At 31.9% G+C, this 22,394-nt stretch overlaps 1 long non-coding RNA gene and 1 pseudogene across 1 annotated transcript; one reads left to right on the forward strand and one right to left on the reverse strand.

Annotated features, from left to right (window-relative positions):
- Positions 1-12,890: 12,890 nt before the first annotated feature.
- Positions 12,891-16,204, forward strand: LOC107647297 (putative protein phosphatase 2C 52; annotated as a pseudogene).
- A 3,046-nt stretch (positions 16,205-19,250) lies between these two features.
- LOC107626433 (uncharacterized) lies at positions 19,251-22,116 on the reverse strand. Its single transcript, XR_015902744.1, has 4 exons — positions 21,877-22,116; positions 21,587-21,776; positions 21,191-21,304; positions 19,251-19,548 (listed from the first exon to the last, which is right to left on the reverse strand). It is a non-coding gene; the product is annotated as an uncharacterized LOC107626433 (long non-coding RNA).
- Between the last annotated feature and the right edge of the window lie 278 nt (positions 22,117-22,394).

Below are 22,394 nucleotides of genomic sequence, written 5' to 3' on the forward strand. Positions count from 1 at the left end.
ATAATATACGTAACATATATAAAATAATTAGTAAAATGATTAATAATATTATATCATATATAAATTTTTACTTTAATTTATACTATGTATGTAAATGGTGGTTATATAATTTTTAAAATTTAATTTTATTTGTTGGATTTAATAATTATAGGGGCGGGTAGGGGCGGAGCGGGTACCCGCAGGGGCGGGTTAGAGTTTAACATTTTACAACCCGCGGGTAGGGCGGGGCGGGTTTGATGCGGGTTTTCTGTAGGGCGGGGGGGTCGGGTAGAGCAAAAACCCGCCCCTACCCGCCCCGTTGCCACCCCTAATAGATTGTGACAAAACCAAAACAAAAGGTGGTTGCTTTGGAGTGAGCATAACGTTATCAAACATCAATTTGAAGCTACAACAGAATTACTAATTATTACAGTATTTATGGGTGTTCATGAATCGGATTCGATCTGCGGTGTTTATCCGAATTCGATCCGAAAATTGCGGATATAGATCCAATCCGCAAGGTTATCGGATCCGATCCGCACACTAATAGGATCGGATCGCAAATTTTGTATAGATATCCGCATATCTGCGTATCCGCAAAAATAAAGAAATAAATAAGTAAATATTCTTTTTATATTTTATTTCAACTAATAATTATCATATATGTTGTATTATTTTAATTTATTATTTAAGAAAATTATGTTTAATATTATTTTAAGAGTAAATATATTTAAAAGAATAGAAAAAAATAAATTCTATTGATATTTTTTTTAGTAAAAATAAGCTTTTAAAAATATTTTTGTGTTTTGCGGATATATCCGATATATCCGAATTGCGGATCGGATCCAAGCTAAAAAACTGCGGATATTGGATCTGGTCCGATCCGATAATTTTAGTACCGATCGGATCGAAATTTTGGTCATATCCAATCTGATCCGATCCGCATTCACCCCTAAATTTCATAACATCAAATCAAACACTTCAAACCACACGCTACAAAGGACAAACTTGACATCAAAACTGAGAGAAACAAAGAATATCAAAGCTTTGTCATTGTTAATCCTTCAAAGGTTCCTAACATTATTGTACATTGAGCATGTTAGAGAAAATATTTAAAAAGAAAAAAAAAAGAAAAAGAAACTACATAGTAAAAAGGAATGAAACTTTAAAACATAAAAAAAAGAAGCCCCATCAAACTAACATTACCACTATACAGAGTAACACCTAGGGGCCGCCAATGAGAGAATCATCAATGCACAAATTTTTTCCATTTTTTTTAAATCTTCCCAAATATCATTCCTCATATTCATATCTTTGAATTCAAGTCACCCTTGCTTTTTCTCTTTCCAAAATCTGATGCACTTGCTAATCTCAGTCCCAACCCCAAATTTATAATGCAGCCACTAAAGAATTTAAAGCCTAAAAACCCACCAAATTAAAACGAATCGATGATTGATGATATGGAAAAAAACAAAATCTTTTTGTTTCAAGAATAATATATACATATAGTTTGCACTGTTTTCTTGATGATACTATGCATTAAACGCAACTATGCCCCACCAAGAAACGATTGTTAACATTATAGAATTTACAACTAAAACACAGCTATTAATTCAGATAAATGCAGTTTAATCTTTAATAGCACCCCAGGCATTATTAAAGCAATAGATGATTGTTTTTGGCAATAGAAGGAATGCTCGGCAGAAAAAGGAACTTGTGAAAGTGAACTAAAATGGCCGCATCTAATAAAAATTCCAGGTACATAGTAGTATCATCACTCTAAAGCATAAAAATAGCCTGCTTCCAACTAAATCCGATGTGTCTATGATTGAAACCATAGAACCAACAATTTCTAAGTGGAGTACAAGGGTCTGCTCTGTCTAGCATTCATTTAAAAGCAGCAGACAAAACCAAATGAAGCACATATACAGATATACTCGGCTATGATTCATGGTGGATGTTACAACACTACCGTAATGTTTGGAGTTTTGAAATTCCTTTATATTATTGATGGTTTAGGGTATTATTGATGGTTTTGAAATTCCTTTATTGATGGTTTAGGGTATTTGAAATTCCGCTTTTTAATTTACATATTGGTGCATGGATGGTGTAGAACTCTGGTACGGGGTGGGAAGTGCTTCACAAAAATGTAGTGTCACGGGTGAACAACTCGGACCCTCCGAGTTCCAAGCACAACACGCACGGTCCGAGAGGCGTGGATTTCGTTCACTGAAGCTTGCAACTCGGACCCTCCGAGATCGATGCAGCACACGGACCGTCCGATTACCTCTCCATCCATCGCACGGTCCGAGTTCCTCACCAAGTTGACACGCGTCGCGCTCATACTTAACCTCGAACGGTGGCCCTGAAACCCAACAAAGACCCCTCAACACCCTCTCTCACCATCCGATTACCATTTACTCTCTCACATTTCACTCTCAACTTCAGTCACCTTCTTCATCCTTTCTCTGGCTGCTTTGCATGGTGGAGGGGCTTTAATCATGCCAAAAAAATATAAAGCTAAAGATGTTGATCGATCTGAGTTGTACATTATTCATTATCTCAATGATCCTGATTATGTAAATTTTTTTTAAATTTTTTTAAATTTTATAAATTTAGTATGTTTATATTTATTAATATTGTAAATTTAATTATTATGGCTGTTGTGAAAAATGCAATCAAAGAAAATAAATAGAATGATTACTACTAAATTTTCAATATTTGTTAGATTTTTGAAAATTTTTTTTACAGATTTTTAATTATAAATATTATTATAAGAAAATTAATATTAAAAATTTAATTATTATGGCTGCTGTGAAAAATGAAATTAAAGAAAATAAATAGAATGATTATTACTAATTTTTCAATATTTGTTAGATTTTTCAAAAAAGATTTTACAGATTTTTAATTATAAATATTATTATAAGAAATTCTTTATTATTATTGTTGTTAGTTAGTTTTTTCGCCTGTAATAGAAAAAGAGAAGTAAACAGAGTGGTTTTAGTAGAGAATGTAACTTTTGTTTAAATTTTTAATTAATTTTTAGTATAATTATGCGTGAGGAATGTTAATCATTTTTAAATATTTTTTTAAAAAATTAACTATAACTGTTATTGATGAAGTTGATGTTAATGTTATTGTTATTGTGAGATAGTGTTATTGTTGAATGATTAGTAGGATTATTGTAGGCATGTTAGCTTTTTTGTTATGAGAATATTTAAATTTTTTTAATTGTAATAATTATTATTAGCAACTAGCAAGTTACTTATTGTTATCGTTGTTAGAATATGAATGATGGCATATCTTGATTAGGAATATTTTTTTATTGTTGAGAAAAAAATGTTTAACAAATAAGTCATTAATATTAGATATTATTGTAGATGTTGTAATATGGTTGAGAATTTTGATTAGGAATATATGTATTAGTAATGATTTTTATTTGCAGTTATGAATAATTTTAAGGATTAATTAAATAATTTTAGAAGTTAGAATAATTAGTTATATAAGGATTCAGTAAAATGATTGATGATAGTAAGGTAGTAATTGTTTTTTATGTGACTAGTAATTTGTTAATTTTTTTTTGTAGAAATCAAGAATGTTGACATGTAAGCACCCAGTTCCTCCGGATCGGTACAACGATAGGGTGGAGGAGCATTTACGAATTACCGGTTTCTATCATGTATCTCAGATTGGGATAGTGCAGTGTCAGAAAGTATTGGTAAATGCTCTAATTGAACGTTGGCACCCTGACACACATACGTTTCACCTTTCCATTGGTGAATGTTCCGTTACTCTTGAAGATGTGGCTCTAATTCTTGGTCTTCCCACAGATGGTCTTCCAGTTAAAGGGATGACAATGAGTAGTTTTGAAGCTATGGAGGCGGAGTGTTTGCTTCAATTTGGCGTTACACCGCGTAAGGAGCACTGTAGATCTAGCTGCATAAAACTCACCTGACTGCGGAATCTAAAAGAGAATTTAGAATTGAACGATGAAATCAGTATACAAAGGTATGTGAGGTGCCACATTATGTTGCTGATTGGGACGATCTTGTTTGGGGATAAGTCTGGGGCAGGCGTGCACTGGAAGTTTTTACCCTTGCTTCGTGATTTTGTCAATATTGGACAGTATAGCTGGGGTTCGGCATGTCTATCACACCTTTACAGGGCGTTATGCAGGGCATCTCGCTATAACTGTAGGGAAATAGATGGTCCACTGACACTTCTGCTCGGTTGGGTTTGGATCCGATTGTCATATCTATCACCGCTTCCTAGAGAACCCCGCAGCTTTCCACTAGCAAATAGTTATCGCCTTGATATGCAGGCATAGTCTCAAAATGGACAACAGCAGATGGCTCCTTGTGACACATAGCCTCAAACCATATAGGCAACGCCTCATAAGAGGCTTCCCAACCTCCAAATATTTTTTCTACTGCCCTTTGCTTAGCCAACCATGCTTTCTGGTAGCTCACGGTGTAGTTGAACTTCGATTGCACTTCTGCTATAACCGATTTTACCTTTAAGGAGGGGTCAGCCTCAACCAGTGGCTTTATTGCTTCTGCAATTGTGATAGAATCCAGTTTCGAATGATCCTGTGAAATGGTGGCTCTGGTACAGGTGTGGCTACCATTATACCTCCTTATAACCCAACAGTACTTCCTGCTGATCAAGCTAACCCTGATAACCCAATCATACCCTGACCCATACTGTGTACACTTGGCATAAAATGTCAACGGCTCAGACTCATACACCCGGTAGTCTACGCTTCGTCGTATCGTATACTCTTTTACCGCCTTAATAACAGCTTCTCTGGAACTGAACTCCATACCAATGGCAAACTCACCATCTGCGACAATAGGAACTTCTGCTGCGACAGCTACCATTGGAAAAAATTTCATTAATACACACGTATTTCAAAACCGATTCTAAAGGTAAATCAAATTTCACTGCATCCAGTATGCTATAACTCCAGACTTTGCAACATGTTATTATGTCACTCTAAACAAAATAAGAACATAAGTAGCAAATGTAAAAAATAGAGCGGATCGGCCGGTTCAACCAGCAAACCAAACAAACCGGACCAATTCGGTTCGGTTCACGGAGTTTGAACCGTACAACGGGTCGAACCTGTGCAAATAATAATGTCCACAAACTCACACATTTTGTCATAACCATATTATAGAGAATTTAAATATTATTTTCTAATAAATACTAGTAGCATATAACAGTTAAAAAAGTAAATTTTCTATTAGTGGTAAATATTGTAATAACTCGGTTCTATCCTGACAACAACTACATTTAACGCATGACTAATTAATGGTAAATAAAAGGTAAATTATTCATAACTCAATCAATGTCTAACTAAAAAAATTCTAATACCACGATTACTTTACCTGCAGTCATATATTCCGGATATTCCGAAACATGCATAGCTTCCAAGTCCAACACTCGCATGAATGATGGCTCCTCAAACGGCACTTCGTTTGCGAGTGTATTTGCTACTTCTGTCACATCTGGGGCCATGGTTCCGTCACCTTAATCTTCATCTCCATCTGGACCAATAAATTCGTAGTTGCTTTCGAACTCTTCTTCACTATCACTATTATAATCTTCCCGTAGAATATTCCGGTCAGCCTCAGATTATTCAAACTCAACATACAACTCGATGAACGAGATCTGAGACCGATTTTCAATATACATTGAAAACATCTCCTGCATGCTCGCTTCGTCCGTCACATATTTGGTTTGATACTGGATGAATCCACCAAACACCGGTACGGAATATCTGTATAGGATACAGGATATCTTTCTTGCCCGCTCAGAATTTATCTTTTCACAGATTACACCTTTGAGTTCTTCAAATGAGATAATAAAAGGAATAACAAGATCTAATGGGTTTTCACAAATAAATTTTACTCCTTCACTCGTTTGTAACAAAATCTGACCAAAATAGTATATTTTTAGCAATACTTTGTCACTCATTTTTTTCACTCAACAAAAAATAAGCATAAACTTATCCTTAGCAATTAGACTTTCAAAATCAAAACTGAAAAACCCAAATAGAAGAAGAGAGGAAGCAGCCGTTCAACAAGGAAGAAGACGGAACTAAGCTCTCACCAGTTCACTTCACTCTTTTATATCAGCATGCTTAACGAACTCGCATCCTTCGACTAGGTTAAACTGAACCAAAAAAAAAAAAGGTATACAAACTCGGACCATCCGAGTTCCTCCTAGCCCTTCCACAAACCGGAGGGTCCAAGTTCATTGTGCCTCAAAATTATAATTACCCAAAATCGTAGGGTCCGAGTTCTTTGATTTCTTTAGCTACTAAAGAAATCGTAGGGTACGATTTCAGTTACCCAAAATTTTTTCCCTCCAATACAAATCGGACCGTGCGATTTGTTATTCAAAAATTAAATCCAAAGAACTCGCACGGTCCGAGTTCCTCAATATCACATTGACAACAAAACTGTCCCACATATTTGTCCAGTCCCCCATAACTCCATATCGACGCATAGCACACACATGGCCTCCATTTCCATAAAATTGAGCCTTGAAATTCCTTTATATTATTGGATGTTACAACACTATATTATTATAGTTATTTGATGGCTACAAATCACAAAAGTTGTTGTACCCCTAGCACTCCTCTTATCAATATTATAATGTGTTGGCACAGTATTTTAACAGGTATTCTATTAATAGAGCTTTTATTATATATTGATAACGTCATTAAACAATTAATACCAACAAATTATATTTTTTTAAAAAGTTAATATTTAAAAAATTAACACTAACTTAAAATTATACTTTTAAATAAAAACCATAAAATAATCATAGAATATCAATCTTCCATCTTTATTTATTAAGCAACTTTTTTTTAAATTAGTATTTTATTAGTGTTAATTTTTTACTGAAATAAAATAAAAAAATTATTGTTTCCCATAACAATTATTTTATTTTTATCTTTTAAAATTTATTTTATTTTAGAATTTTATAAACTCATTACAGTACAATTTAAATTGTACTGGTATATTTTTATTTTTATTTAATCTAATTTTATTCACATAATTTAAAATTTAAAATTATAAAATTTTTAAATTAAAATTTAAATAAATATAATTTAATTAATAAATTAATTTAATTTAATAAAAATAAATGTATTCGTATTATTATATTTATATGATTAATTACATTTATCCGATTTAAAAAAAAAAACTATTTAAAATCGTTAATTATAAATTAAAAAATTAATATACTCATTATTTTTAATACGATTACGTTTACAATACTCCCTAATAGTTTGGTGAATCAATTGTGTATAAAGTCTTTAATTATTTAATGAATCAATACTTTATATATTTTTATTTTTAAATTAGTTTTTGCAGTTAAAATTTTCATTATTTTCTTTATATTTATTTTATCTCTTCTGTTTTAAATTAAAAAAAATTTTATATTTATTTTACCTCATAGTTCTCTTTCTCAAATCTCACTTCTAACCAAATTCATCACCACCGTTCACTACCGTCACCGGTGTCTAGTTCACTATCGTCGCGTCACCGTCTCGGAACTACTTCGCCTCACTGGCTTAGTGCCTTGCAAGCCGCAACCATACCCGCGTCATAGCTGTCTTCTCTTCACCATGGTTACTCTTTTGATTGGATCTGTTCTTTTATTCTGAATATGTTCTTAATCCTATTCTTCAAATTTTTGTTTCAAATAGAATGTTTTTAGGATATTTTAAAATTGAGAACAACTAGGGAACCAAAAGCATATCAGCCAAAATGTGTTTGGGTTCCATGAAAAATCGGGTTTTAGTTTGTGCTCCGTGATCTCAGGAGCGGTTTTTAAACATATTATTCAAAAAGTGATTTTAATTAAACGATTTTATTTACTTTTTGGCTGGTCACATTTTGGTTTCATATACTTTTCCTTTAAAATTTTATCTCCTATTTAATTTTTCTATTCTTCTATTCTGGATATGTTTCTAAATTATCTTTAATTTTTGTCCCTATTTTAATTGTTATGGTTTTCTATTTTTGTTCCTATTTCAATGTTTTAAATTAAAATTTAAAATTTTACTTTCTAAGGGCCAGTTTGGCTAAACTTCTTAAATAAGTTCTTTTGAAAAAGGAGCTTAAAATATAAGGACTTTTATTAATATTAACTTTTAAATAAGTTATTTTGAGTTTGAAAAGTTATTATGGAAGTCATTGTTTTAAAGTTGTGCATTAAATAAGAGTGATAAAATAGCTTTTGAAAATAGGAGAAGTCACATTTTTTAACTTCTTCAAAAGCTCTTAAATAACTTTTTGAAAAGTTAAAAATTTATCTAAAAAATTGTACCAAACACATTAATGTAACTTTCTATAAGTCAAAAGTAAAAAAAAAGTAACTTTTTGGTGTTTCCCAAAGGCCCTTAAGTCATTTAGTAATCTAATCCTAAAAAAACATCTTAATATTTAAATTTAATACTAAATAATATATTTGGTTCTATTAATTAAATTCAAATTCATATTCCCGTGTTTTAGTTACCCAAAAAAAAAAATTCAAATTCAATTTTTTATTTTTAATTTAATAAAACAACTTTAATTATTTAAAGAGTAAAGTATTGTTTTTGTCCTCAACGTTTGAGATGAGTCTTAAAGTTGTTCCTAACGTTTAAATTATCATATTTAAGTCCCTAAGATTTTAAAAGGGTTAAGTACTGAAATCGTCCCTAAGGTCTGGGGTCAAAATCAAAATCGTCCCCGACCTTTTTTCGTTATTAAAATCATCCTCAACGTTTAAAAACGCTTTAAAATCATCCTTTTTACCAATTTTATTTTTTTTATTACCAAACTACCCCTTATTAAAAAAATTATAAAATAAAATAAATATAATTATAAAATAAAATAAATAAAAAATAAAGTAAAGAAAGGGATAGAGATACAGAGAACGGGGGGTTGGGGTGGAAAGAGAAAGAAAGAAGGGGGGAGGGGGCGGGGAGAAAAAGGGAGCAGGGGGGAGGGGGAAGAGAAGGGCACCACCGCACCACCGCCGCACCATCGCACCGCCTTGTCGCCGCCTTGCCGCCCTGCACCACCACTTTCTTCTTCTTCTTCTTCTTCTATTCATGGAACGTGAGAAGCAGATGAATAATCATCTCCTCGCCGCCGCCACCGGTCTTCATTACCGCCGTCGCTCTGCTTCTCGGGGAAAGGGGGAAGGGAACGCGAAGGGAGAAGAGGGGGGAGGGAGGGTTTCGGGAAGAAGAGGGGGAAGGGGAACTCTTCTCGCCACCACCACTGGTCTTCATTACCGCCGCCGCTCTTCGCTGCCGCTGCCGCTCTGCTCCTCGGGGAAAGGGGGAAGGGAACGCGAAGGGAGAAGAGGGGGGAGGGAGGGTTTCGGGAAGAAGAGGGGGAAGGGTTTCGGGAACGCGAAGGGTTTCACGTACGGACGCCGCCGCTCTTCGCTGCCGCCGCCACCGCTGCTCCTCGCCGGTTTCTTGTTTCTGGTTTCTGGTTTCTTGTGGTTTCTGGTTTTTTATTTCTTGTGGTTTCATGTGGTTTCTGGTTTTTTTGTTGTTCTGATGATGATGATGATGATGATGACGATGACCATGATGATAATGGTGGTGGTGGTGGTGGTGGGTTCTTGTTCATCCTGTACTTCTTTTTTTAAATTTTTTAATTTATGTTGTTAATTTTGGATCTGAAATTATAGTTAATGATTGATGAATTGTTTAATTTAAAATTTTTGTTGATTTGATTTTGATTGTTGCTGTTGGTGTTGCTGGATTGTTGGTGGTTATGGTGTAGCTATGGTGATGATGATGATAATGCAGAGGGTTGATGATAATACAGAGGGTAGTGGTGAAGGGGGAGAAATTTTTTAATTTTTGTATAAGGGTAAAATTGTCCGAAAAATTTTATTTATGGACAAAAGGACGATTTTATAACGTTTTGTAACGTTGGGGATGATTTTAATAACAAAAAAGGGTGGGGACGATTTTGATTTTCACCCCAGACCTTAGGGACGATTTCAGTACTTAACCCGATTTTAAAATTGGCTCAATGTTATCCTGCCGTTAGGGATCTGTTAATAGAATTGACGATGAGAAACGATTTTGAAACATTAAGGATGTAAATAGGACGAAAACATTGGAGACAATAGAAATAAATTTTAATTTTATCCTTCAATAATATCAATTTTTTACTGTACATAGTTATTCAATTAATTTTTAATCACATTTAACTAAATTACACTTAATTACATTACTTTCATTCTAAATAAAATAATTTTTTATAATTTTACTTTTAAAGATTTTTACTCTTAAACGTTAAAGAATTTCGATACGTGAAAGAGAAAAGGTACAATTTATACTTTATTGTATATATATATCATTTTTTTTTCTTTTTCGCAAGTTTATGTACTAGTCATTTTATAAAAATTTCATAGTGGGTAAAAATTTTTAAGAGTAAAATTATTAAAAAATATATGTATCTTGTTTACCGTTATATCTCGTTTACATTGTAAACGAGTTATACACGTGTCGCGTCTACCTGTCTTCGTGTAAACGAGATACATGCAAAATGATCGTGAACAAGATAAGAGGGGTATTTATTTCGGTAAATATTTTTTAAATTATTTATTTTGGTAATTATTACATTTATTTAATTTATAAAAATAAAAAATTTGAAGATAAATCGTTCATTTTAAATAATAGAAAAGATCGAACACGTTAACACGTCTACTGAGGAAGCACATGAGTACATAGTTAAACTACCCACTATTAACATGGTTATTTTTTTTTTCTAACTAGTAAAACTATTGCTTCTTCCACTCATTTACCTCCACGTGTTGATCGTTTTTTACTAGGATTTATACTAAATCAATTCAAATAATATTTCAAATTTTTAACTGAGATATAATTTTTAACGGACAGAATTTTTAAATTTTTATGTACTCTCTTTGAGTATTAATTTTTAAATTTAAATTATATATATTTTAAATTTTGTTTAAATATAATTTGAAATATAATTTAAATATATGTAATTTATTTGATGACACAGTTAATGAATATCACGACTCTATTGGCATAGAATATAGATTTTTTTCTACTTTAAGTTAGTTGTACAAAGTTTGTTACAAAGTTTAGTCTAATTTAAATTATTAATATTTTTTATTATTTTTAAAAATTATATTTAATTATTAATAAATACATATATCTCGTTTACACTATAAACGAGATAATTTTTTATGTGTAAACAAGATATATAAAAATTGAAAAAATACACATATTTCGTTACACTGTAAACGAGATAAATAAACGTGATATAAATTCGTAAATACGCTACAAATTATTTATTTTGGTAATTAAAATAATTAAATTATTTATTTAAAAAATTCTAAATATTATGAGATAAATTATAATATCAAATAAATAATTAAAATAAATAAAAATAAAAATTATTAATTAATTAGAATTTATAAACTAATTTAATAATTTTAATAACTTATATACCAATAAGATATATTAAATTTTCAATAGTAAGTCATCAAAATAAAAAATTCAATAATAATCATAATTGCCATTTTATTAAAAAAATATATTTTAAAAATTATAATTAATGTGTTTGTAATTTAAAAAAAATACATTAATTACTAAATGGTTTTATCAATATACATGAAAAGTTTTATTAATAGAATTTCTTAAAATATTACACCAACGTACATTATAATGTTAATAGTGTAAAGGAGTTTCAAAACTCCAAACAATACAAGAGTATAGAATCGGTCCAAAGTGTTTGAAGTGGCCTTAATAATTTCTTTTCATACGTTTTCCAACTAATGACAATGTGATTTTACAGTTCGTAGTACTTACAGAAAAAGGCCGGAGGATAATTCATGAATCAAGTATTTAAAAGGTGGTGACTGCGTCTACATATCATATTACTTTGAGAAAACAGAAATATATTCAATTATTTAAATTGATGCCCAAATTGAGATTATGTGATTTTTGGAGTTCGTTATAAATAAAAATATAAAAACAAAAAGCATGAGAAATTCAAGCACACGGAAATAAATTCTTAACAATTCACATATGGATCCAACTAATGCCGGAGTCATATTAAGCAAAGCTACCAAATCGTATGATCAACTAGCTTAAATAGGTAAGAATTAGATACATTTGCATACCATCATTAATTACGTAATATGTGACAATATATGAGCACAAACCAGCATCATATATTAACACAAATGAAAAATTAGAAAAGTACAGGTAACCAACAACATTTTTGAACAATATGTGAACAATATAAATTAATAGGATTAAAAGAGTAAATTAATCTTAAATTTAATTAGTAGTATTAAATTAGGATGTAGTATATTTTTATTTGATTAGTGGTTGTTCATGTTGTTTAAGATGGTCATTGTTTACCTAGCAGTCATGAAAAATTAATGCCATACCTAACATGAATGAAAAAAATAAACTCTTTGTTTATGTAGCATGCATGGCACACATGCATGTCAAGTAGATCATTAGATGGACAAGCTCAAAAACAGAGGAGCAAGTCAATGGCAAAATCCTTCAATTTAAGTCTATCACCAAAAGGAAAAAGAAAAGAAAACTATCATCTTATCATTTCCACCCTACTATTTACAAAACCATATGCCATCAACCAAGAAAGTAATCTGTCAGAGCATTATCAGAATCCATGACCAGTAGGCAGCTTCCCTCAACTTCACGCTCGCTGTTTATAATAATCTAAACCCAGAACTACCATCATTATGATTATCAATATAATAACCCTATAATCAACCCGAAAATACATACTAACAATAACAAAAAAAAACATACTTAGAACGAAATATTCTTTGATCATCGGAAAAAAAAGGGAAGAAAAATCATATATATAGTTGCAAAAATGAGACAAGATCATCAAGAAGGGCCGACACTCTTACTGTCTTCACTCTCTGACAGTTGTTGTAGTTGCTGCTGCTCCTGTGGTTGTTGTTGTTGTAATACTTGCAGTTCTAGTTGTTGTTGTTGTAATAGTTGTAGTTCTAGTTGTTGTTATTGTTGCAATACTTGAAGTTGCTGTTGTTGTTGAAATACTTGTAGCTCTAGCTGTTTTTGTTGTTGTTGGGTCAACGGTAGTGCTTGCTGCTATGATGGGAGCAGCAACTGGCCCCAAGAGGGTAATATTTTGTGTTTGGTTGCTGTGTTTGATTTTTTTGTCAAAAATAATCACATTGAGTGAAGATCACCAATATGGGCACATGGGTATTCATAAAAAGATGAACTGTACGAATGATTGAAGCCAAAATTGGGATTTTTTACTATTTTATTAATAATTGTATAATTGGGATCAAACAGAATTAAATGGGTTATGCAAAAAATTGGTAACTAAAATTGAAATTGATTTTGAAATAAGAAGTAGTGATGAAAGGGAAACAGTAATATTTTTTTTTTGGTGACTGAAATAAAGAAAAACAAAAAAACAAAACAAAGAACTGCTTAAATAGAGGGACAGTCCCGTTTAAGACTACTCTTAAACTCCTCCCAAGGTGAAAGAAGCTCCACATGCGAAAGTTGTAACTTCATCGCCATCTTTGCCATAGTATCTACCACCGTGTTTGCATCTCTCATAATCAAACGAAAGTCAACACGCCAATTCCAATGCATGATATCTCTTATTTTGAGCACCAGTGGATCAATAAACCCAAAACCATCTTGAGTAATATAAAAAAATATAATTGCAGAGGTAAAATTGGAACGGAAAAGAAAATGAAGTAAAATTCAATTGAGAAAAGTAATACCAGAAAAACAATGTTACATAGCTAGAGTTCCTGTCCGAATTTAAAGTGCTAGAAAGATGCAACAAAAATTTAGGATTTTATATTTTTATAGACCACCTACTTAACGGGTTGATTTTGGGCAAATAAAAAAGGATGCATAGCATTTTTTCATAACAGTATATGTGGCATTAGCATTAGTAAATTCAAGTTGATACATTAGCATTTAGCAAAGCAAATATTCTAAAGAAGGAATAGGTAGTCTAATGTTACAATTCCTTCAACTGACGTTTCCATAGAAGATAAAATTCTTGCTTTATTACTGTCTTAAGCTTTAACAATAAAGTTCCAAGATCGATCCCTATTGCAGGACCCTTATGTTTTTTTTGCCATCCTTCAATTTTCTGTCAAAAGCAGTGTATAAATGAAGTATGAATATGAATAGCTTCTGAAATAGGTGCAGTAACAGATTGTTAAACTGATTTATTTTTTTTTTTACTTTCCAATTGTCATGACAGGTTTATTGTCTTAGTTGGCTAGGAATATTTCAATAACAGATTAAATATGCAAATATTTTCTTGTGTTTTACATCAGGCCTCATTAGTTTTGATAATAAAATTTGAATATTCTCAATCCAAATCCGTATCATGGCTTGTAATTAAAAGCCAGACGTAATGGATAATTCGATCTGGATATAGTGATTAGCACTTGCTGGATGAAACAGCATTATGTGGTTTATTTATATAGGTGGTGTACTCTATCAATGCTTATGCTAATTTGTTTAAGGCTATTTCTTCTTGTATTTTGTTTCTCATTTCTACATTTTATAAATTGGTGTCCTTTCTTGTCTGTGTATATTCTAGGCCAAAATTGTTTGTCTTTTGTCTAAAAAAGATTGGTTTTTGTTCCTTATATTCTTCCTCCTTGCTATGGAATGAGAAAACTTGGACACTATCAGTGTTGCCTTGCTCTTTATTTTGATATTCTATTCTATGAAGATTTATGTTCTGTTCTGTGAAAGAAAATGCATAGAAATTTAGTTGTTAACCCTTTTGAAAATTGAAACCTCTTGTATTCTCTGCTTTTTCTACTTAAGTTTAGTTTTCCAATGCATAGTTTATGGATTAAATTAATGTCAGGAGCCTCAGAGTTTGATGTTGTCAATGTGATTCTTGAGGAGGGACCAATCATCCTACATATTTTTAGTATATTCTATCACTTGGTTTCACATGTTAGTAAATTCCATGTGAAAAGAAGCTTTCATGAAGGCATATAAGGCCATGGACAAAGAGCTAGGTCTCATCCGAATCTGGATTGTTTCTGTAGTGGGAGAACGGCTGTAACCATAGTGAAGTAGGTAACAACTCAATGAGCAGTGCATTCAATTGCTGCATATACTTCATTGCTTCTTTTCACTGACATTTCTATGTTGTTCACTTTCCAGGGATCAATTCTGTTCATGAGCAACATAGGAGATTCCCGAGCAATCATGGGATCCAATGACAGCAATGACTCCATGGTGACAATTCAGTTGACAATTGATTTGAAACCTGATTTGCCAAGTTAGTTTTCTCATCATTGTTCATCCTTTCTCAGTTCAGTCTATGTTTTTGCTTTGAGATAGCTTATCTGAATTTTTTACAGGGGAAGCTGAAAGAATCAAAAGGTGCAAGGGCAGGGTATTTGCTTTGCAAGATGAACCAGAAGTTCCAAGGGTGTGGTTACCTTTTGATGATGCACCTAGATTAGCAATGGCTAGAGCATTTGGCGATTTTTGTTTGAAGGATTACGGTGTCATTTCTATACCAGAATTTTCTCACCGCTTCTTACAGACAAAGACGAGTTCATTGTTCTTGCCTCTGATGGAGTAATACTTTCGAAAATATATTTGCTTTTATTTGTTCTTGTGGTCTCAGTTGCCACAGTAATGTTACAATTATCGCTAAAGTCTCTCAGCATAGAGCATTTGCAGCATTTTCTGTTTCCTAGATGCATAATTTTTTCTTGTTTTGTTGTTTTGGTCCATGTGAAAGTCATCAAATCAAAGTAACTTAGTTTAAGCTATGTATAACTTGCTGTAGGAAAATTTTGCTATGCATAATAGTTCTACCCATGTAAGCAAGAAAAGCATGTCATTCTCATCTATGTGTATGTTTACTTTTGTAAGTGAATAGACATGTGATATGGTGAATTTGAATCCAACACTTGAAAAATTTTAACTAGTTCCTGTGTTTCTTTTTAGGCTACTTATGCTTAATATCCATCTTGGTATTTTGTGCAGGTCTGGGATGTGTTAAGCAATGAAGAGGTGGTTGAGACAGTATCCACGGCACCAACTCGAGCATCAGCAGCAAGGGTTCTGGTGGATTCTGCGGCCCGAGAGTGGAAACTCAAGTATCCCACGTTAAATATTTATTGGTTTGATGAGAACATTTCATTGTAATACCTTTGTCAAAACAGGGAATTCAAGGAGGAAAATCTTTCAGTGGTTTTGATGCTCTTTTATTTAGTTAAGTGTAAAAAACTAGGCTCAAGTTATGTCACTAAACGAATGAATTCACCAACAGCATAATGCTATTCTTGTGTTTTTTTTTTTTTTAAATGAAATGCTGCATGGCACTGTTTTACACAAAACTGAATATTAATATGAACTTAATATTGGATTAATCATCTAGGTACATTGAAAGCTTCACTAAATTTTAGATGTTCAAATAACAGTACTCTTCACTCGGTATTTTTATAAAAAGATTGTTTCTGCATATGTGCATGATTTACATAATTCCAGTTGTTGTTTGAACACTATTTTTTCACCATTTTTACAACTAGATTTGTACCTGGAGGTAAATCCAAGATTCAGAGTTTTCTTGATATTTTACAGCACACACCTCAGCCATGTGAATGTTACATTTAGTAGCCACTATGACATTGGTAAATATCTTCCAAAAATAGCAGGTAATACAAGTTAAGGCCATATAACACTAACCATTTTAACCAAATAACAACTACCAAAGACAGAGGCTCCATGCATCACACAGTCGTTGGCAACTGCCATTGCATTCCACGAGAAACATTTAACTCACCGCCATAGTTACACCAAAGTCTGAACTATAAAATGCAGCCACTCCTTTAGAGCTTCAACACGCAAAAAAAAAATCAAAATCAAAATCTTATTTCTAATGGCTTACAAAGCTTCTTCTTTACTTGTACTTGTTCTTTACTTCTTCTTCAGAGCTTCAACTACTTATAGAAGGCTGTAATGTTGCATTCTTGCTGTATTCAATCCTCGTCATTGGGAGACTCCTTGCTGCATTCTAATTGGTGCATTGTTGCTTTCATCAAAACTTTCTTTTTGCTGAAACACAATACACAGATAATACAGAATGATAATTTAGTTCAATCCAATGTTTGTCAATGATAATTAACTTCTAAATTCAACAGACATCTTAGAGTGAAAAAACAATGAAACTCAAAAGCTTGGAATTGGAAGCTCAAGACAGCCTGAAAAGCTGATACCGAAACAATTTGGAATATCTTCACTCAATTATCTTCACATAAGTATCCTACAGCACATATATAACTACTGTGGACTTTGAAGGACTTCAAAGCAGAGAATCAAGCTGCTTGCTTCCAATAGAGAATGAATAGCGATTATAAATTAAACAATTCTACATGAAATTTGTACCTATAAAATGTTCTGTATTTCCAAAATTATAACTGAAACAAATTAATAATGCAAGGAAAGAAATGTCTTGCAAACTTAGATAAAACATCCATCAAACAAGGCATTAACAGATTCTGGAGGCAAATCTACACTGAACGACTATTACGCGTAGGCCATGTTGTCTCCGTAATCTCAACGGCAGTAGCTGTAATTGTTGAGGTGAAAAGAAGGAACGAAGGGACGTGGGGAGGCATTGGGGATGCGAGACCTGGAGAAGAGAATAGAAGACTGTCGCGATGTGGGGAGGCAATGGGAATGCGAGACCGGAGAAGAGAAAACGGCAGTGGTGATGGTCAAGTAGAGTGGGGATTCAGAGATCTGAGAAGTGGATGGAAGGGGAAGGAAAAGAGGAAAATGTGGAAGCAAAAATGAAGAAATGAAAGAGCGTAGAAGAAAAACACAGAGCGTAGTAGGGTTTCATAATTTTCCGAATAACTAATACATTTTTTTTATTTATACATTTATTTTAAAATTAAATTAAGACAACTCTATTATAATTTAAAATTAAATGCTAATAAATAAATATAATAATAATAGAATGAAAATAGTAGAACATTTAAGATTTATATTTTTAAATAAATCAAATTATATAGTTAATATTAAATAAATTAAATTAAATATTTTTATCTTATTTATCAATTATACTACCAATTCATATATTAATATTAAATAATTAATATTATATTAAATTATTTGATATTTGGATATCTAAACAAATTAATTATTGGATATGATATTTTTTATTTTCTTTCTAATTTTATAATTTTAATATGGTACAAGATAGATAAACCTTATATTATTCGGAGAAAGATAATATTTTAATTTATTACTAATTATACTAAATATAAATTATATTATAATTGTACAAATAATTTACTCTTCATTTATTAGGTGTGTGAATATGTGGACTTGTAGATCAGATCTGCATATACATACATATCTACGACTGATCGGTTTAGATAATCAAACATAGCAATTAATATTTTCTTAATTATAATTTAGAGTTAAATACTAATGAATAAATATAACAAATATATACTAATGAATAAAGTATTTTTTTATTCAAAATTTACATCTAAATTATATATTTTTAGTTATTATTTTTAGAAAATTATGAAAAGAACTCGATTCAATTATAACATACTAATTCTATCTCACATTGTAAAATCCTATAATCAAATCAACTTAAAAATATGTATAAATCCTTACAAAAAAATTGGCAACATTAATTTAAATAATAATAATAATAATAATAATAATAATAATAATAATAATAAGTAGACTATAATTTACATATACATTCAAAATTTTAAAAATTTAATTTTTATAAATATTATAAAAATTATTCTCACTTAATAATTTTTATATTAAAGGTCTTTTTTGATAATAAAATATCTCTAATAGTCTTTTATCGTATTTTTTTAAATTGAATCTTACATAATTTTTTAATCCAGTGATACAAATGGACAAAAACTCTAACTTCAGACATACAGTAGAGAAATAAAAATCTTGAATAGTTATACTTTGAACATGTATTGATGTCATTAAAGTATAATGTAGAGAATGCTAACAAGTAAAAATCATAATTATAGAAACCAACCCCAAACCTATTACATTTTTTTTAAAAGAATATAATATTATAACTATTAATAAAATCTCATATTTTTAATTATCATTTTTATTTTTTATTTTTTTATATATATTAATCTTTTTTGTAAAAAATTATATTTTTAGGTTATTTTTAATTTATTTCTTTCTTTTAAACCTATTTTTTTCTATTTTTCTATCATGCACATAATAATGTTAATATGATCATAGGTATAACACAATTTAATTAGACAAAATCACAGAGATACTCGCGAACATTGAACAAGGGGATATGACACCAAAAATGAAGAAATAAATAAGAAACTAGCTTTTGTTATCGTAATAATCTAGCTATTTGAAGACTTGTTTTTGCCAAAGGAATTTAGAGAAAGTTGCTTTGTAAGGGAGAATATGTTATCTTCTTTAGTACCACTTGATTGCATTCCTATTTTCTTCTCTCCTGCTTTGGCAGTATTCTGCTGAAAATTAACAGACAACTTATTACAAAAGCTCAAGTAAATTTACCCAAAAGAAGTTGCTATAGCATGCAAATCAGGAACTAATAACTAATGTAGCAAGTCTAGGGGTGGAAAAAGGCCAGGCGGCCTGCCAGGGGCCTGCAGCCTGGCCTGTGTTTGGCCTGACCTGACCTGGCCTATTATAAAATAGGTACAGGCCCAGGCTCTTTTAAAAGCCTTAATACATTAATAGGCCAGGCCCAGGCTCACTAATTAGCCTTATAGGCCTGTCAGGCCTGTCTGGGCCTGTTAAAATATAATTAAATATATAAATAATTATTTATTATTAATAAAATTATGAGATATTTTAAATTTATTATATTTTATTATAAATATTTTTGTATATTTTAAATATGTTAAAAGTTTAAAATTTTTTACAAATATTAAATATATGACATATTACATATAACTATTTTTATTAAAAAATAATTTTTTTAAATAATATTTTTATTTTTGTAAAAAAAAATTAGCAGGCCTTTTAACAGGCTTCAGGCCAGGCCAGACTGAATAACAGGCCAGGCCTAGTACTTTATAAAGAGCCTATAACAGACTGCAGGCCAGGCTCAGGCCAATCAACTGTATGACAGGCCAGGCCTGTTAAGAGCAAAGCCTGGCCTGGCCTGGCCTGTTTCCACCCCTAGTAGCAACATAGCATTACAAAATTACACCTGTCACCTCCCTCTTCTTCGAGATGCATGCATGTTGTATTCTAAACATGAGGTATTCTAGTCCAAATACTTATATCATAAATTTGCAAGAACTTTGAGATTTGGGCCTATTCATAAACATCAAAGATTCTAGTAGCTTCAAATTCTCATAGTCATATTCACATTACACGGGGTAAATTTACACAATGATTTATATTTCCACCCAGGGTATGTTAAATTTGATCACTCTTTAGCAAAAATGGAGGTGGTCGGGTAATTTAGCATCTTTAACTCTAATATCATTGTATTTTACTTGCATAATATGATTAAAACTTGGATAATAGAGATTTGTTATCAGTGATTTAGCATATTAAAATGAAGATTTAAACATTCTCAAAAAAAGTATGGAAAATCCATTGCAATAATCTAAATACAGCAAAGGAACCAAAATAGCACTCCACAACATGTTAAATTATGTGGAAAAGAAACTTTCTGTAGGACCTCTCATAAACCAACTAAAGTATTTAGCATATGGCAGGATGCATAAACATTTGCAAGACCAGTTATTATTTATTAACCACACACAAGCCCCATATTTAGCACACAATTAAAACAGTAAAAACAGAATACTAAATTGTATAAAAGAACAAAATTTCAATCACCAAAAGAGTATAAAGTCATACATAGGCAATAGATACATTCACAACTCACCACACATATCATTCTCTACCCCTCAACGTCCACTAAATTCCTCCCGAAAAAATACAAAACACCAATCCAAAACATATTAAGATGCATACATGTAAATCTAAATTATTATTAACATATAGTAATACTATTTCCACAAATTAATCAACAATGCATAACATCTTTAGTATGAACCCAAATTGAAAAAAGCTGATTCTACCCTAAATTGAAATAGGTAAAGACGGCAGCAACGAATAATATACACCTACCAGATAGGAAAGACCCAGAATGGAGGTGCGGCGCGTTGCGGCGACAACTCTTCACAGCGGTATCGGTGCGTCTTGCAGGCCTTTCCTTTGCTTCACCCCCTTTTGTCCTGTGTTCTTGGCAAGAACGAAAACAAACCCCCCAAAAATTGAAACCAAATCAAGAAGAAAAATCATGATGCGAACCAAATTAAAATCTGAAATGAAAAAAGAAATTTTCCCCAAATTGAAAAGGAGATTTTTAGACAAACCAAACACATTAACTAAAATCGAAACCGAACCAACAAGAAAAAGATTAGTGGGAACTAATTTCAATTCTGAAACCAAAAAGAAAACACAACAAAATTGAAGGAGGAATTTTTTACATACCAGTAATCTGAACCAAGAAGCTAAGCAGACCTAAGAATAGAACCAGAGGAAAGAGGGAGCAAATCGGCCATGGACCCACTGGCAAGGGAAGCACAATGCAGCCGGTACTGACGGGTAGAGGGGAACGTCAGCAACTATTCTAGCGCGGAGGTGTGTTTCTTGTTTCTGCTCCTTTTCTGTTTGTGCGAGGTAGAAAACAAATCCCAAATCTGATTCTTGACTATATATACCGAATCAAGAAGAAATACATCAATCTGAGCTAAATTGAAAAGTGAAACCAAGAAGAAAACTCAACCAAATTGAAAGAGGGATTAGCAAACCTAATGAAGTGGTGTGCGCAATCATGGAGGAAGGGCGGGGAAGTGGCTCAGTGATGGATACAACAATGGGGATGACGAGACTACTGGAATTGACGGAGGGGGAGCACCACGGCGGTGAGGATTCTAGAGAAGTGGTTTGCGCCCTTACACAATTGACTTCGCGAGAAAAAGGAAAAGAGAACGCGCTATATGAATGAAGCTCTTATGAAAGTGATTTCTAGTTTTCATTAGATTGCTACCAAGAGCGGAGAACGAGACTCAAGCTCTTACTAGGTGGGGTGGGTAGTGAAGGGGTAGGGTTTTTTTGGGGTTAGATTGAGAGATTGATGAGCCATTGAGATTGGGTTTGCCTTGACTTGGGCTTGGGTTAGCAAGAGTCTAGGGTTAGGTTTTTTCTTAAGGATTTAATTGTAATTTTATATTTTTATAAATTTAAATATCTGCTAAATAAAAGTTAAGGATATATTTGTCATTTTTATAAAAAATTTAAATATGATTTGATTCAGATTATGTAAACC

Source organism: Arachis ipaensis, chromosome B1 (assembly GCF_059453495.1).
Source record: "Arachis ipaensis isolate K30076 ecotype BB chromosome B1, ASM5945349v1, whole genome shotgun sequence".
Classification (NCBI taxonomy): Eukaryota; Viridiplantae; Streptophyta; class Magnoliopsida; order Fabales; family Fabaceae; genus Arachis; species Arachis ipaensis.